At 34.3% G+C, this 19,331-nt stretch overlaps 1 pseudogene; it reads left to right on the top strand.

Moving 5' to 3' along the window:
* Positions 1 to 13,820: 13,820 nt before the first annotated feature.
* On the top strand, positions 13,821 to 17,589 carry LOC140754413 (uncharacterized; annotated as a pseudogene).
* Positions 17,590 to 19,331: the final 1,742 nt, after the last annotated feature.

The following is a 19,331-nucleotide window of genomic DNA, read 5'->3' as shown; positions in this document are numbered from 1 at the left end:
AGAACTATTCTATACCAACGATTTTCAGTTTAAATCTAAGCTAACTAATATTTATTTATCAACTCATTTTGATTACACTTATGTTTTATGACTTGTTTTTCATATTAAATTATTTAAATTATGTCTATATGTGCAAACTTTTTAATTGATTTTATTGTATTATGATTTTATGTTACACTATGTACTAGCTGTAAGTTTCCTAAAGAAAATAAAATAAAATAATAGCTCATCGAATGTTTTTACTGTCATGCGAAAATATATCTTAAACCTATTTGGATAGCATCTATATTCGAAATATGTGTGAAACTGACCAACAAAACGTTGTACGCTATAAAGTATCGTCGGCTAGGTGAGAACGTAAGCTGTAAACTGAGTAAACGTTCACATTGGGGCTGACAGGGGCATACTCATAGTCGGCGGCGGATACGTTGGTGGTAACGATACCTTATTGCCGTTACCGCTCATTTCATCGATGCTAGCGAAAAAGGAATACAATTAGATTCAATTTTACTTGGTTGCATTGAGTTTAGTGAGTGTCACACCAGCGCTAACTTGCGTAATTTTTAATGAATATCATATCGGAATGGAAACTTGAAAATAAGGTGATAGCAATCGCGAGCGTCAACGCGGGCAATATCACAGCAGCGATAAAGCTTCTCGATTGGCAACAAACTTGCTTCGAGCATACTCTCAATTTGTGTGTGCAAACAGGTTTTGCAAACATATCGGCTATTACAATAAAGGTTAAAGTAATAGTACAATATTTTAAGAAAAGTCCACACGCCCTTAGTAAATTATGCGAAATGCAAAAACAGCTCCAATTAAACGTATTTAAATTAAAACAATACCTCCCTACAAGTTGGAATTCCACCTATGATACGATAAAAAGAATGTGTATATCCAAAGACGCTGTGATTGCGACCATAGCCACAGAATAATAAGTACTAAAGTACCATAGCTCTAATCAAGAATGATCTTGCACTGACGGACTATGAAGGGTCAGTCCTAGAGAAGACAATACATGTATCATATTAGAGTTATTTTATAACGTTACTCAAGAAATAAGCACAGAGAAGCATGTAAGCTTATCAAAAATAATTACATTTATTCATTTATTTTATTGGACTATTAACAGAAATACATGTTATATTATGATGTAACGATATGTGTCCTTAAATTTGTAGTGCTTACATGTAATTCCATTTATAAATAATAGTCACAGCATGCGATGTGTAGCCTCATACATAATTAATTATGGTACAAATTGGCTCAGTAAAATTGCCTGAGCAGTGGATGCCGGTATAATTTCTAACTTATCGCACCTACGGTGCAATAACGTCACTTATGCAATTTTTTGTCAAAACTGAACTGAGTATGAGAAAATACTTCTAATCCACCTCTTTACTCGGTGCGTTACTGTCACTTGTGTAGTACGCATAGTTTCATTGCGAGGGCACTAGTGTCGTACGTTTTTGGCGCGAGTCTGGACGGCACTGGGAGAAACAACGTTTCATTGGTCAGTTGCGCGCGGCCCCCCGCACGAGAAGAAGCCCCTTGGAGCTACAACGTCGCTAAGGTAATTGTGACAATTTATTTTTATGTTTTTGGAGCAATAATGACACTTTTGTGAAGTAATGACATTGTTTCTCCAATTTTTGTATTTTATGGTTTTAAAGTTAAACATGAGTGACAATATTGCTCCAGTATTTATAGTAGGTACTTAGGATTAATGTTGTTGGTTAATATTTAAAAATATTTATTTGTTTTTTTTTATGATGATGATTTGTTCCGACATGATTAATTTTAATGCGGCGATTCTAATCACAATATTGATTAAAATAGTCTATAATTTATTACCTGTTTATTATCAATTTAATGTTATTTTTTTTTTAGAATGAACCAACGTAGCAAAAATCTTGTGCTGCTTGCACTTTCAAATGGCAGTGAAAAGTCGATTGAAGTGCAAAACCCAGCCAACTCTACAAGGTTACCATGTTCAGAACCAAAAAGTATATTGTGTCGTAATACGGATTCCGAGGTTCAAGTATCACCATCCATACTAGATGACCCCACAACTCCACAACCCCACCCCACAATCTCAGAGCAGGATGATTATTATTTAGAGAAGCAAGGTAACTCTCCGTCTTTTTTATTTGCGGCTAATGAAATGAATGAAGAAAAGGGTGATGACGTTCAAACGGCCGATTTTTCCGGCACAGATTCAGGAGATGAATACAGGCCTGGCCCACGTTCAAGATCGTCTTCAACCAGTAGCTCCAGTAGCAGTTCCAGCAGTAGCTCTAGTAGTAGCTCTAGTGATACTTCTGTAGAAAACAATATTTCTTATAACGAGAATCTTATACACGAGCAACCAGCGCAATCTATCACTAAGCCGAGAGGCAGAAAGCGTACGCGTAATCCAAAAACCTGGAAAAAAAATGTTGCCAAGCAATTGAAAAACTCTGGTCAAGCGTATATCTCAGTAAAGAGCAAAAAACTTAATCAAGGTAAAACAATGGGACCTACATGTACCTCCAAATGTCGTTTGTCTTGTGCTGCTAAGTTTACTGAACAAAAGAGGATAGAAATCTTTGAGTCTTACTGGAAGTTGGAAAGTATAGAGAGAAAACGGGATTATTTAAACGCTTGTACAAGAACTTTGAAATGTGCTTATCGCCGCATAAAGACTGACAAAAAGTACGACAGAAAAGAAAATACTGCATATTACTTGCTTAATGAGAATAAGGACATCCGCGTTTGTAAAACTTTTCTAATTAACACTTTGGGTATCACACAACGGATCATACGAACTGTTATCGATGGCAAAGCTCAGAATGATGGTTTTATTCCGCCTGATCAACGAGGAAAACACGGAAAACAATGTAAATTGCAACCTGAAGTTATACAAGCAGTAAAGGATCATATCGAGTCAATTCCAAAGGTTGAAAGTCACTATCTCAGGGCTAGTACTAGCAGACAATACATTGATGGGGGCTTGACGGTGGCAGAATTACATAGAAATTACTGTAAAATTCAGAAACAACATAACAAGCCTATTGTGAACTACGACGCTTACTCACGGATTTTTAACCAAGATTTTAATATTGGATTTTTCAAACCCAAAAAAGATCGGTGCGATGAGTGTGAAGCATACGAAAATGCCTCTGAAGAAGAAAAAAATAAATTACGGGATAGTTTTAAGTTGCATCAAGAGGAAAAAGGCTTAAGTAGACATGAGAAAGACAGGGATATGAAAAGATGTCATGAACCTGAAAACAACACAGTTGTTTTCACCTATGACTTACAAGCGGTGTTACCATGTCCTGTTGGCAAATCAAGCTCATTTTACTACAAATCAAGACTGAATTGTTATAATTTAACTATATCGAATGCAAACAAACAAGAAACAACCTGTTATTTTTGGCATGAGGGGTTGGCTAATCGAGGAGCCATTGAAATAGGATCGTGTTTAAATACTTAGAGCAGATTGCATTTGAAAAACCAGGCTGCGATGTTGTTATATATTCTGACAATTGCTGTGGTCAGCAAAAAAATAGGTTTGTTTTTGCAATGTACTATTATGCAGTGAATCGCTTAAATATTAACTCCATTCAACACAACTTCTTAATTCGAGGTCACACGCAAAACGAAGGTGATGCAGCTCACTCCGTTATTGAAAAATCTGTGTCTAGAGCCAAAAATGCTGGATGTATTTATGTACCCGATCAATACATTTCCCTAATTCGTGGAGCCAAAAAAACTGGTAAACCGTTTGTGGTAAATGAAATGAATTTTAACGATTTCTTCGATTTGAAATCCCTTGAAGAGAACATGAACTTTAATATGGCAAAAAATGTTAATGATTGTGTTATCAAGACCGGCGATATCAAAGGTATTAAATTTACTAAAAATTCTGAAAATTACCAATATAGAACTACATACAAAACTATCAATTGGGAGGAAGCTAAAGCTATTGTTCAACCGAAAAAACTACGTGGCAATAGAGGCAATCGAAGAATAGAGGAAATTGATTTGAAGGCAGCTTATAACAACAAAATACCAATTTCAGAGCGTAAAAAGCGTGATTTACTGCAACTATTGGAGGATAACCTTGTGCCAAGATACTATGCAAGCTTTTATAATAATTTAATTTAACATTTATTTCTTATTTATCTTTTACAAAGCCTATGATGCTACGTTAAGAATAAACTTTTTTTTATATAGGATAAGTAAAAAGACTTGTATTTGATACCTATTATTATTTTAAATTAGTTAGATATAAAAACGGGTACAATGACTGTGATTAAAAAAGAGTAATAAATAGTTAAGTTTAATGAATAGGTAAGTGCAATGATAATGTTCTCCCCTAGTTGATCTGATTCGGGACGATTGTTCAAGTTTAATAAGTAGTAAAAAGTCTGTCATTATAAGTCTGATTAATAAAGTTAAGAAAGTATGTTAAATTTAATAAATATTTTAGAAAATGCACGATGATGTGTTTTATTTGTTATGACACAATTGACCGATTTAATATTTTCTAGATCCATAACGTCACTTCTGCGGGGGTAATAATTTAAAAACTTTTATATTTCCGATATAATAATGAGTTGAGTTTTCGCTGTTATGTTAAAATAAAGATTAAAGTTGTAATATAAGTATTATAAATTTAATTTTTTATTCAAAAATAACTATACATTGTAATTGGATGTTGAACTTTCAAACTCTTCTCCTGAAAAATCACGTCAGTTGTATAAGTGACGTTATTGCACCGTAGGTGCGTTATTATATTAGATATCGCCCTACCCATATTATATTCATAAATCATTATGGAATGACTAATATTCTTGCTTAATAGTAAAACTTCAATCTATCAATTGAAATTGTAGGTTTGAAGAGAATATAAAAGTAGAACGTGCGCAAAAGCTGCAAAATTAAGAAAAAAGAGGGCAAGAACAGAGAATATTCAATCTTCACTTCACTCAATCAAGCACTTAATCGATTCAATCAAGCAGGAAAATAAAAATAAGGAAATGTTCCATCCCTCTCAGTATGCAGCATTCTCCAAGGAGTCTTACATAGTTGAGCATTTGCGTATTTTGAGGGTTAAACTAAAATAGAAAATGCTTTTATTTACGACCTTATTTGCCCAGGTCGACCAACCATCGTCCCTATTGCCACAGATTTAAAAGTGCTACAATATAACCTGACGGAATAATAAAATTTATATTTTATTAATTTATATTAAGCTTTGATGGAGAGTATGAAGAGTTGCCTCCCGGTAGAACTTAACGAAGAATAGTAAATGTTTCCTGAAAACCTAGCAGACTAAAACTTTAGCAATAGCTGAAAGCAAATGGCGTCATTTACAAGAATTAAAAGCCCTAATTCCTTTCGACTGTCACAATTATTACAAAAAAATATTTATTCATTTATTTACTCGGTTTGCCAATGGTATAACATCACATACAATAACAATATTACACATGCATCTTGAGCCAAAACAATATAACTATGTGTAGTATTCGCTCGCCAGAGACCAAGGAACAGTCGAAACAGTGGACTTCACACGGCGAACTTGCTCCGCGGAAGGCAAAGACTGTCCAATCGGCCGGAAAGGTGATGGCCACTTTTTTCTGGGATTCACAGGGTGTGATTTACATCGACTACCTGCAGAAGGTCAAAACGATCACAGGGCTATGCTGAATTATTGGATCGATTCAACGCCGAATTGTAGAAAAAAACGGCCCCGTTTAGCGAAGAAAAAAGTGCTCTTCTACCATGACAACGCACCGGCTCATACCTCCGCCGTCGCCACGGTCAGATTGGTCGAATTGGTCTATGAACTCTTACCCCATCCACCGTATTCTCCAGATTTTTTTTGTTTCCCAAGTCATCGCCGCCATGGAGGCCTACTTTGCAGACCTCGAGAAAAAGTATTTTTCAGACGGATTAAAAAAGTTGGAGCATCGCTGGGTTCAATGTATCGAGCTAAGTACTTATTAGACTGCCCTCGTAGGTGACTACGGACACTAGTCATTTTTTCGCGCCGCGCTTACTAAACTGCAGAAAAATTAAATTTGCTAAAGTTCTATCAGCTGTGAGTCCATTATCTAACATATCACAAAAACAAGACTTTGCGACAAAAAAACCATCAGTAATTTTATGAAAACAGTATTTGAAGAGAAAGGACAGAATTGTTTAGAGAACAAATACATATATTAATGTCGATGTTTATCTTTTTTCCAGCTTTAGCTTTAGCCTTAGTTTGGCTCCAATATTATCTTTGTCGGTTTTATTATTTGTATTCATTTCATTAATTTCATTTAGTTCTTGTTGAAAGTTTTTCTTGTTGGGGTCTTTTAATTTTTAGTTTAATTATAGATTTTTTGATCGGCAATTTTATATGGCATGACAAAAATTATTATTCAGATTTCAGTCCATGATTTTTGGAAAGTTGTTCAATTTTATAAATGCATTCATCCCTCAAATTATACGCACAGACTTAGAAAAATCTGTTGATTTTACTAATTTTATTATGTTTTTGTACAGATTGATTCCGGAGTTACTATAAACGGTACAGAATATCCAGCCATTGAAGCTCCTGATGTACACGGCATTTATAACGTCATCGCTGAAGAAAATGAAAATCAGCAGCGAACTTCGCAAATACAATATGTCAATAATAACGTGTCAAAATGTGTAATTGCTCATTGTAATTATGCAGAACCAAGAAAAGATCATGAAAAAAGTGGCTTAAATTTCGGTTCAGCTGGATTTGGAGCAAAGTAGGGCACCATTTGTGTGCCTACTAGTGCAAGCTCAAGGATTCAAGAATTAAAGAAAACCATGGAACCCATTAATACATCGTGTTGGGAAATGGCCACAGGAGAACGAGAAAATAAACTATGAATTATAATAAAATGAAATTCACTCCAAAAAGATACTTTTTATTATATCGAATCATTGACAGAATGACAAATCAGAAGAAGTAAAATATATGTTTTTCAGCTGCCAGCTTTATCATATATAACCTACTTGAATATGATACATTATAAGAGGCTTGAGTTTTTGCTATATTCCAATAGCCCACCTCAAAAATTCAAGTATAAATACGTTCTTTTCAGAAAACTTTTTGAATGTCATTACATCTACCACCACTTCACTAGGTGTTTTATTATGGAGAAGAATAAATATAAATGTTTTAACAATGGCAAACATAACCATGGCACATGTGGAGCTGAAGATACTTAAGACCACATCGTTTTATCAGTCAAATATACAAAGAAAACTTCAAACAAAACCTTATACTCGTACTCTGCTTTAGCTGTTGAGACTGCAAGAACTGCGAGAAATTATGCAATTTTAATTACTTTGAACAAATAGTTTCTAATACTATGTTTGTGCGTCTCGTCGCGTTCTCAGTTCCTCAGTCAGAGTCCACATAAGCAATAATTAACTACTTATAATTACAGCTTTCATTGATTAGGTTTAACTATTTATATCTTTTATATAACATTAAAAGATGTATTAAATATTTACACATTTAAGACAAAAAATCTGGATGCGTAAGTACATTTACTTTTACATTTCTATACAATACTACTTTTATTTACTTATAACTCTACAATGTGCACCTTGGCATAAGTCAGTATTTACATGTATTTACATAAATTACACTTATAGAATATTTTTAACACATTTTGCACATTAGTAGACTGATTAAGTGATATTGTATTTGCTATTCTTTCAACATCTATATCAAGAAATTATGTTATTTATTTTGTATTAGTAATATAAATTATTTGCATTAAAATGTTTTTGCAAATTTATAATGCTTATTTTGTTGAAATTATTAAACCATATACATACGTGTGGGACTATACATATATCTTATTCTATACATATATCTATTCTTATCCGTATTAATTTATCTTATATAGGTATATTTAAACATTTATCTACATGCATCTGCATGAGAATGTACCTTCAAGAGTTTTTAAACCCTATATTTAAGTATAACATGAAGACGTTCAAACCAAAGCCGAGATGTCTGCTTTAAGCCGTTAAAGCTTTTATTTAATTTACTAACTTTATTATCTTTAGGCAACCTTCTTTATCTTTAGCAACCTTTACCTTCTGGTACTACCATATAAATATTCTCTGTATGAAAACCATTATAATATATTTTTCTAATTATATCAAATGAAAATTTACAAAGGTAGTCTTTTCGTCCATATGGTGTACTTTTAAATCTTTCTAAATGTAGTAAATCTGGCTATTGGTGCGAACGTTACATCTTAATCCTGTAAAATTTCTTATTGAAACTGAATTTCTTAGTGAAACTTCGAGCAACTAAACGAGCTTTGTTATTTTTTCTGATTTACCTACTTAGTTCATTATTATTTGTGGTAAATACCCACTTGCAACTAATAATGTTAACATATTTAGGTCTGTAAACAAAATATCAGATTTGATTGCTCCTTTGTGGCTTAATTTCACTTTGTACTGCTTTTCACCATTTAATAGGCACCTTAAAATACCTTTAAATTATTTAGGTAATTATTGCAAAGTACTTAATAAAGATCAGCTATCAGGATTGTGCATCCGTATATAATAATTCAGGGATTGATCAAGTATTTAATAGTTATTGTTGACGTATTATCATTTAAGGAATGTTGTTGTTAGCTTTCAATTAGTTTCGCCGAATCAGAGTCAGGCTTTCTAAATTTTATATTGATATGTAATGCTCAATGTTTGTTGTCATTATTTTCAATATTTAATTCATCAACTACATGATTAGCAGCTATGGACATCTCATTACTTTTAATATTTAATAATGTATATCCATTAAAATCTTTACCAACTAGGCTGGATCTAAAATATTTTTATCTTTAATCTTGCTAACTGTGTTACGAACGTAGCAGTAGCACCAAAACATTTTCATATGATCGATTTTGTTTTTACCTTGCCACAATTTACATGGTGTTTTATTTATTTATTATCAGAGCTTTAGTGGGGAATATGTATATTTTTATAAATATAAGTAGGTATATGACTGTTGTAACAGCTTCACCCCAAAAGCTTTATTTAATTTCGCATTTACAACCATTTCGGTTAATATACGATTCATTTGCTCTGTTTCACCATTTTATTGTGTTTTATAAGGTAAATTTTAATGATACATAATTATCTTGCCAACAAAAATTCCTTAAGTTCATTATTTCAGAAATATATTCTCGATCATTATCATAATGTAAATGAATAATGTTACTATAGGATACATTTTCACTTTTAGACTTTTAAAATGATACTTATTTCCCATTTAAAATACATGTAACATAAAGACAATTTCTGTCATCAAAGGAAGTCGACGTTATCGAATCGCAAACATCACTGTGAATAATAAAAAAAAAATGTTTTTTTTTTACCATTAGCTGGTCAGTCTTGACTTTCAGAAATTCAAGATCACAGATTACATATAAGTATTCAAGATTGTCACATGACGGTCAATAATAAAATCTTTAAAAATATTCAAATTTCATCAACCCATTTATTGTCCCACTGCTGGGCATGAGTCTCCTATCAGAATGAGAAGGTTTAGGTCATAATCCATCGCGTTAGCCAAGTGAGTATTGGTAGACTCACATACCTTTCAGATTTTTTATTATATAAATCTTTCAGGTGTAGAAGATTTCTTCACGATGTTTTCCTTTACCTTTTAATTAAGCAAGTAATAATTAATTTCTAATACACACATAACTTTGAAAAAAAAATTCAGAGGTGATTGCCTGGGATTTGAACCTCGGACCCTTCGTTAGACAGGTCGAGTTTCTTAACCATTAGGCTATCACTGCTATTCAAATTTAATTTCTGTTTATTCAAATGACCCTTTGTGCCATAACTAGTACGATTTCTAACTTTGAATTAAGTTTATTTTATACTGTGATCTTATGAAAAATAATGATACTATCATCCTTTATACTACATATTAGACATTTACTATTTTTATAAATATGCCCTTCATTTTTTAATAACCGGCACATACCTTTTATTATTCAATTCGATTTACTAAGAAGCTGCATAGGTACAGCTTAAGTTCCATAGAACTAAAGTTCCACAGAACTTTTGGTGAACAGTATAGAATTTTAAATTCTTTGTTTTTGACCTTTACCAAATCTTTAGCTCCTCCAATTTTAAACGTAGTCTGTCATTTGACACATATTAATCCTTTGTATTTTCAAAGTGATCAGAGTTTTCAAATCTAAAAGAAAAACAAGTGTCAGGATTAGAATTGGAACAAAAATCAAATAAATTTCATTTTTAAGACATAAAAACGAAACTGTCCTTATTTTTATTTGCAGTGTCCAATGCATTTACAGTTATATAGCTACTACTGTCTCCATTTTGTTGCAATTAGGTACTTGATATAATGACAGTTAGCATCAGTAATAGCGACGGGTTCAGATCGCAAAAAATATAATTTTTACACCAACAGTTTCCATGATAAAAATTCATATTAGCTTGTGTATCTGCATGATGTAGTAAGTATTCTTGTAGTAGTTTACACATTTTTCTATATTAAAATTTATATTTTTACAAGCGTGTGATATTTGAAGTTCAGTTGTTTCAGGTCTCAATTTTACTTTGAACATTTTGAATGTATTCATTGAATCTAAAAGATGAGACATTGAATTATATGCATTCCGTCGATTCGTTTCATCCTTTGATCCATAATCCGTCGATCCATTTCATCCATTGATCCATTTAATCAAGTTTAGCACCAAGTTAGTGATCATATTACTCAATCATTAAAATAAGTTGTATCAGCGTTTGATATCTGGTCGCAATTCCAAATTAAGTTGTTTCTTACGCAGTCAAAATAATTGTGTAGCCAAAAAATTCTCCATTCGTAATTTTATTTAAGTCATCCATTATTGTTTTCGCCGTAGACGGTATTGGTTTAGACACTTATATATTATTGTTTGCCATCGCCGTTCGCCATCAAACATTTTTCATGTGTCTTTTTCTTCCGCGACTCCATGTTTGAAATATCACATAAATTTTATACTTAGTAGATGACTATATTTTTCAATATTTTACGATAGCGTAGCCTGGGCCCATAACCTGTTGGGAAATGGCCACAGGAGAACGAGAAAATAAACTATGAATTATAATAAAATGAAATTCACTCCAAAAAGATACTTTTTATTATATCGAATCATTGACAGAATGACAAATCAGAAGAAGTAAAATATATGTTTTTCAGCTGCCAGCTTTATCATATATAACCTACTTGAATATGATACATTATAAGAGGCTTGAGTTTTTGCTATATTCCAACACATCGGAAACCTTGGAAAAGTTTCAGACACAATTATCCAATCCAGAAAGCTTTAGAGATATATGTTAGAAAATATTCAATATTAAAGCCCCGAGGCCCGATTCCGAAGCCGCCTTCAGTTTCTGGGACTGTTTATCGGGTATCACCAGATCAGTCCCAAGATATATTATGGTATTATCATTCAAATTAAATACATGTACGAAGTTTCACTTCGAGACCACAGTTAAAAGTAAGTAAAAATTCACTGTTAAGGTCATAAGGTCTTGGGTCGATGTCCAGGTCAAACAATGTTAGTTTTTTTAATTACTGTTTTAGTTATATACATAATATTCACGATGATGACTGATTTGATAAAAAAATACTAGTTCCCAATTTTTTAACTTCATTTTCAGATATTCGGCTACTGGTTTACCTAAAAAGCCAACATGCAAATATAACTCTAAATCTCGGAAATGTATGTTACTTGCTAATCAGGACCTCTTTTATTTTCATAAAAGACTGTATGAAAACAATGATAAGACTGAACATGATAATTATGTAATTAAGCACATTGTCGTCACAAAAGTCAAACGTTTGCGGCCAAGAAAAAGGGACTAAAAATCCTAGGACATTTAGTGTGAAATTTTATATACCAAAATATAAAACTAAGGAACTTATCCCGGTGTGCAAAAAAACTTTTTTGCTGGCGTCACGTTTAAAGTCCTCTAGGATAGAGGGAGTAGCAAAAAGGCATTACCAAACTGGAAGTTAAGCTAAAGAAAATAGAGGAGGAGACATACAGCAGTTTTCTTTTGCCTCTAGAAGAGAAAAAAAAAGCCGTTGAAAAATTTATAAAAAGTTTGACTCCTTTAGAGATTCACTATTGCAGAGATCAAATAAAAATTCGCCCATACCTTCATCCAGACTTGAATATAAAAAAAAAATGTTTAAAATGTACGAGGATCAGGTTTCACCAGGATTCGGTGTTCAACAGGGTTTTTTTTAGAAAAAAAAAAATTGATACCAGATTTAATATCGGATTCCGTAGCCCAAAAACGGATGTCTGTTCAATATGCATTCAACTGTCTGAGAAGATCAAAATTGAGACTTCTCAAATTAGAAAACAAGAACTCATAACACAGCATAGAATTCACAAACTGAGAGCTCAACAGTTTGACTGCGAAAAAAATCTTCCTCTGCCTAAAATACCAGACCAGTCTACATACTACTCAAGACAACTATATTTATACAATTTTACAGTTGTTATCGGCAATTCACGCGCATCCATGACTACTAATAATATTCATGCGTATATTTGGACTGAAGATGAAGCAGCTAAAGGTTCCAATGAGATCTGTTCAGCACAATATCATTGCATAAATTCATTAGACCTGTGGGTCTACCGCCTAACGTAATTGCTTTCACTATAGCTTTAGTTTATGACGTCATTTTGTGATTTCGTACCGCCTATTAAACACTATGACAGTTCTAAGTACTAATCAAAGTTATAGCAAAACCGAAAACAAATGACCGAATGAAATGGTTTGAAATGCTTGGATTTGACAGATAATTCGGCACCGCCTAATTTTTCAAGATGGCCGCCCTAGCTTTCGATGAAAGCCATCAACGTAATACGAACTGTCACCAAAGCTGTTGGTGATCTCTCACAGCTTACTTGTAATAACGATCTTTGAACAAATATTAAGTCATTTGTACTAATATTTTATTCAGAATTATTGCTATTTATACGTTTTCATATCATAATAGACGTGTGTTCTGTGTATACTGCTTGTTTTGTGTTTTTTTTTGCAATTTTTTCAGGGTTTCGTGGAGTGGAGAAATGGCGCGAATGCTGTTGCTGGTAGAGGCAGAGGAGGAACGGCTTAGGACAATGCTGACGCTGCGTAGGAGACAACTGCGGGATGCGAGCCAACCCATGCTGCTGACAGAGCGGACGTTCATTGAAACATTCCGCTTGACGAAGAACAACTTCATCACTCTTTGCGAGGACTTAGTGCCTTTGTTGAGCACTCCGCAAAGAAGTACTGCAATTAAGCCAGAGTTGAAGGTATTTAGCCATCAATTTATACTCAACGAGTAATTCCGAAACCACTAGGTATTAACTTATACTCGAAAAGTGATTCCCAAACTACTAGGAAGGTCCCTAATATTTATAGGTAATTACATCCCTACTTTTATGCCTTTCTATTCTTGCAGATTCTTGCTGCATTGCAATTCTATGCCAGTGGGTCTTACCAACGGAATGTTGGTAATGACTTCAGTTTGGGACTGTCACAGACATCTGTGTCTGATTCTCTGGCAGAAGTGACGGAAGTCCTTAATGATCCCCACATCATTAAGAAATATATCCACTTCCCAAGAACTGCAGAAGAACGCAACGCTATTGCAAGAAGGTACCTACCATCTTTTATTATTTGTTAAATTTGCTTTCCTACCTTATTTGTTAATAAAAAATCTCATCTACTGTGTTCTTGTTGCAGATTCAATGACCAATTTGGTTTTCCCGGCATTCTGGGTTGCATCGATGGCACCCATGTGTCAATAATTCGTCCGAGAGACTACGAGGAAGCATATTTCAATAGAAAGTTGTACCATTCCCTTAATGTGATGATGGTAATAAAAGTACTATACCTACCTAATACCTACTATATAATTTCAAAGTCAATAAGAGAAATACAGTCATAAAAATAATTATCTACTTGCTAGTATACTTTAAAACTGTTGTACATAGATAGTTCATATAATAAATAAATTAGTTAGTTATTGTTAGGGTTTTTTTACCTATTTGTTTATGTTTTTAGATATGTGATGCAGACTTACGCATCTTGCATGTTGATGCATCATTGGGTGGAGCAAGTCATGACTCACATGTGTGGAACGTGAGCAGTGTTAAAATAGGCATGCAAAGACTGCATGAGATAGGTCACACCTTTTGGTTCTTGGGTAAGTAGCAACTTGAAGCAATCTATTTGTATATAAATTATGTTAATGCCATCTAAAAAGGATGAATTACCTCAATGAAGAAACACTATGTTCTTGTAGTAGACGTATTTAATACGCTTTTTTTTTTCAATTATAAGCTAATTTGTTGACACTGACAGGACGCGTTTAGTTTTTCAATGGCTTAATAAAAAAAGGCAATTATTTTGCTTTTTAAAATTCAGAAGTGTGATATAATGTACTTGTAATTAATATAATTAATATAATAATTTAACATAGTAACTAAAAAATTACAAATATTTTCATAAAATTAAATACTTTTAATTAATAAAATAAAAACCGTAAACCGTAATCAACTAGCAATAACCAAACGCAGTTGCCAGACTTATTTCGTTCATCTTCGATCAATAAAGTTAAAGCTAGAGCTCTTACAAAAGTGCGGCGATCATAGGCGGTCGCTCAAAATGAAAGCTATGCTAAGTGCTTCGCTTTACCTTTCATCAACGCTGTAGCTATAGCGTTGAGATAGGCGGTAGACGCACTGATTGGAATTAACAAAATAAGGCTGATGTCTGACGGCTGTGGCGGCCAAAATAAAAATTCTATAATTATATGTATGATCATGAAATGGCTGCTAGAAAATACCGCTAATATCAAGCAAGTTGAAATGATATTTTCTGTAACATGACACTCTTTTTTACCGGCCGATAGAGTGTTCGCCTTAAATGAGAGAAAGGTAATGAAAAGAGAGAATATAATTAGACTAGGCGATTATGAGCATATTGCCCGGTTTACATTATTCCAGTCCAGCGATCCAGTCCAGTACTGGATTGCTTACTGGAAATATGTAAACCGGCACTGGAATGAGCTGAATCCAGTAAGCATTCCAGTCCAGTAACTGGATTCGCGGTCTACTTTTCAGTCCAGTGCGATCAATCCAGTGGAACTGGAATAATGTAGACGGCCAATCCCGTGCCATTCCAGTGCTGACGAAGTACACACGTGTTGGTCATTTTTCCGGACTTTTTTTACGAAGAAAAAGGATTTAACAATGGTGAAGAAGTTATCTGAAGACGAAACTGTAAAGTTTGTCACAATATACAGAGAAAATCCGTGTTTATGGGATATAACATCAGAACATTATAAAAACAAAGCTATGCGCCAAACTGCTTTGCAAAATCTGTGCATTGGTATGGAAATTGAAGGATTCACAGTGGAAGATGTGAAAAACAAAATAAAAAGTATACGTTCGACATACTACCTTGAACTAGACAAGATTAAGAAGTCATCCACATCTGGTGCTAGTGGCAATGTTTACCAACCCAAAGTGAAATGGTTCGCCGAATTCAATTCATTTATTAAAAATGTGATGGTGAAGCGTAAAACACACGTATGTATTTTAAGTTTTTTATTTTAGTAGCATATTATTTGTTAAAACACACAAATTTATCAATGTATCATATGATTTTGCCATGGTACTTTTCCTTCGTTTACAAAATAATTAGTGAATTGAGTTCTTTTTTCCCTTGCATGTGTTGCTGAGTTGTTACTGCCCTGCTGTATGATACTATCTAAAGAGGTTATTTCGGATCTCCACGTTCCATTAATCAAATGACGGTCGTTGTGATCTTCATGCTCTACACAAGTAGTAGTCATATAATTGCTTGACTTTTTTCTCAACCAATTGTGTAGAGAGCAAGCTGCATACACAATGTGATCCACAGTATGTAACTTAGTTGAAATAGCTTTTTCGAAAATTCTGAATCGACTTACTAATATTCCAAAAGCGTTTTCTACAATGCGTCTAGCACGGGACAGCCTGTAATTATATATTTTTTGTTCAAAAGTAAAATTAGCCCCAGGATATGGTTTCATTAAGTATGTTTTTAGTGGAAATGCTACATCAGCCACAATCACTCCGTCTTCTGGAATAAAACTGCCATTTTCTAATTTAGTAAAAATGGAACAGTTTTTGAAAATACCACCATCCGAAGCGCTTCCATTTGCGCCCACATTGCTATACGTAAAACAGTAATCATGGTCAACAAGATCCATCAATACTATGCTGTTTTCTTTTTTATAATTAAAGTTCGTACTTCCATATTCATAGGAGCCAGTAATTTTTATATGTTTTCCGTCTAACGCTCCGTAGCATAAAGGAAAGTTCCACTTATTCCGAAAGCCTTCCTCGACTTGTTTCCATTGTTCCGCAGTGGGTATCTGCAAAAATAAAGTAAAAATATTTTATTTTCAGGAAAATACTGATGATGCTCAAAATAAAGAAAATACTGACAATACTCAACCTAGTGACAATATGGGTACCTTACTCATACAAACCCAGAACCAAGTCTATCAGAACCGCGAAAGAAAAGAAGTAAAATTTCACAGCTGTCTACAATAGTCAGTAGCATGAAAGATATGCAATACGATTTATCCAAATCAGAAACAGTGGAAGATGAATTCGACATCTTCGGGAAACACATTGCGAAGCAATTAAGAAACCTTTCTACAGAACAGGCTATCCTAGGCCAAGAAGAAATTCAGAGTGTGATAACAAAATGTCGACTACACGATTTGAAATACGGAAATATGACAGCGAATAATCCTAAATATTTTGCAAACACACATGCCAATGAAAATTCGTCAAGACCAAGTAACAATTATGATGTGTCAAGACCAAGTACGAGTAGTAGTACTTATATGCCATTGAATAGTCCAGCGTCTGTAAATTCACAAACCACTGAGGACTCGTTAAATGTAGTAAGCGATGACCCAGAACACATTAACTGAACTTTAGGCGTAAACATTATTTTGAGTTGGCAACTCTGAATAGTTGAATGAATAGATACTTAGGACAAGTTGTGGCTTAAGAGCGAAACTTTATTTAATCATGATGTAAGTACATAACGACTAAGCAATAGAATTACTTTAGCACCTATTCAAAATACAAATGCCCCTTTTAACATAATGTACCTTCTAATCAAGTACGTAATTATTTAATTTCAGCAAACTGATTTATATTGTATTGGGCTTGGCGGCAGCGTGCTGGACGGTACTATACATCAAGGAAATAAAAACAAACAGAAGACCTAAACCGTAAGTAACACAAACAAAATATAAATTCCTGCGGCGGCTTCTTTGATGTAGCTCTTAGACCAAGCCAAAATGCCGCCGCAAAGCTTTATCTTTTATGGTCATTAGTAGGTACACGTAATTACGATAACTTATATTTTCGTGCTTGCACCTTTGTCCTTCTTGCGACTACAAACGGCAATTGCACGTGCAGATAATGCGTTGATTATTATTAGATGTTTCGTTTTTCATAGAACCTGCCAAGAGTAAATAATAATATGATAGGTACTTAGTGATTTTTGTTTTTTTTTTTTACTTGGAAACGGATCGACTCCACTTTACCATGGATAAAGTTAACACTTAAAAATATGTAGGTATAGTAGATACTCCAACGAGTGCCTGCAACCCATTTATGGCCCACTACTGAGCACGGGTCTCTCCTCACAAGTGGAGAAGGCCTGGAGCATACTCCACCACGCTGCTCCAATGCGGATTGGTGGAGACAGGTTAGTGGCCAACCCGTTTGTCGGATGTTTTCAAACCGCCCGAAAGGCCTCCGACAAGGTTTAACGACTGCCATCTATCGACAACAACCGGGACCGACGGCTTAACGTGCCCTCCGAAGCACGGAAACGCGCATGAAATTTTTGCCACTAGCGGTCACCCATCCAACTCCCGACCGCGCCCGACGCTGCTTAACTTTATTGATTGTTTTCAATCAACACAGCTAGCGAGGCTATGCGCGCTTCAACGAGTAGTAAAGAAAAAAATTGTAATAATTGGGCAACCTGCAAAGCTCTATTTTATTAAGTACGTGTTTTGATTGTTGTTGATTGGAAAACATCGCGGCAAAAAATGGTGCCAGTTTTGCCGGCACCGTCAGCACGACCACCGTCAAGTCCAATAGACATTGGCCAGATCCAGACTGGCCAAGGAGAAAAATACAATATAAAAATATGAGAACAGAACGGCGGGACCGTGCCTATCCTTTGTAGGCACGGTCCCGCCAAATAAATAAATGAACTGAGACTACTTACACTTATTTTATTTATTCTTATCCAAAAGGACCTAACTGATAGAATAAATAGGTATTTAGGACTTATTGATCGTTTAATTACTAGAGACACGCCTCGTAATTGCACAGGTGCAGGTACTAGTGAAGACCAATTTATGTATATACAACAAAAATTAAATACCTATAAAACTTATTTTTATTGTAGGATACCTACTGAACAAGTGTTAATTCTGTTAACCCTCTTACTGTCTTCGTCTTTTTTAATACTAATTTTTCCACATAGTATACAAATGAAAGAATTAGCCAAATCCGTTTGTGTCCGTAGTGTCGTTTACTTTGACAACTATTTTACGTCTTTAGAGCTAATATATATATTACGAGAAAACTATGGTATATTTAGTTTAGGGACTGTTAGGAAAAATAGATTGAAGGATGCAGAGAGCAAAATGATTGACGATAAATCGCTACAGAAGAAAGGAAGAGGAGCTTTTACTCAGGTGGTTTGCAATGAAAACAAACTGAGTGTGGTCAAGTGGTTTGACAATAAGCATGTGAGGTTAGTAAGCTCTTATGTTGACGCTTTTCCCCTTGAGAATATCAAACGTTTTAGCAAAGAGTCTAAAAGTCGCATCGATATACAATGTCCACAAATTGTGAAGCATTATAATCGCCACATGGGAGGTGTGGATTTGGCGGATATGCTAATAGCATTATACCGCACAGGTATAAAATCTCACAGATGGTACATGAATATTTTTTCCCAGCTTTTGGACATATGTGTAAATAATGCTTGGCTGTTACGTCGTAGACATGACAGACAAATAAATAAGAAGAGGAAGCAAGATCGTTTGAAAGACTTTCGATACGAAATCTACGCTGGACTTCTGAAGCGTGATAGAACCGTGCCTGTAAAGGACGTTGAATCTGTACCTGAGAGGCAAAAGATAAAGAAACCATTGGCCG

Source organism: Epargyreus clarus, unplaced genomic scaffold, assembly GCF_041222505.1.
Source record: "Epargyreus clarus isolate Ecla_fem2 unplaced genomic scaffold, WU_Ecla_fem_2.2 ptg000029l, whole genome shotgun sequence".
Lineage (NCBI taxonomy): Eukaryota > Metazoa > Arthropoda > Insecta > Lepidoptera > Hesperiidae > Epargyreus > Epargyreus clarus.
This window is presented reverse-complemented; position numbering and strand designations above follow the sequence as displayed.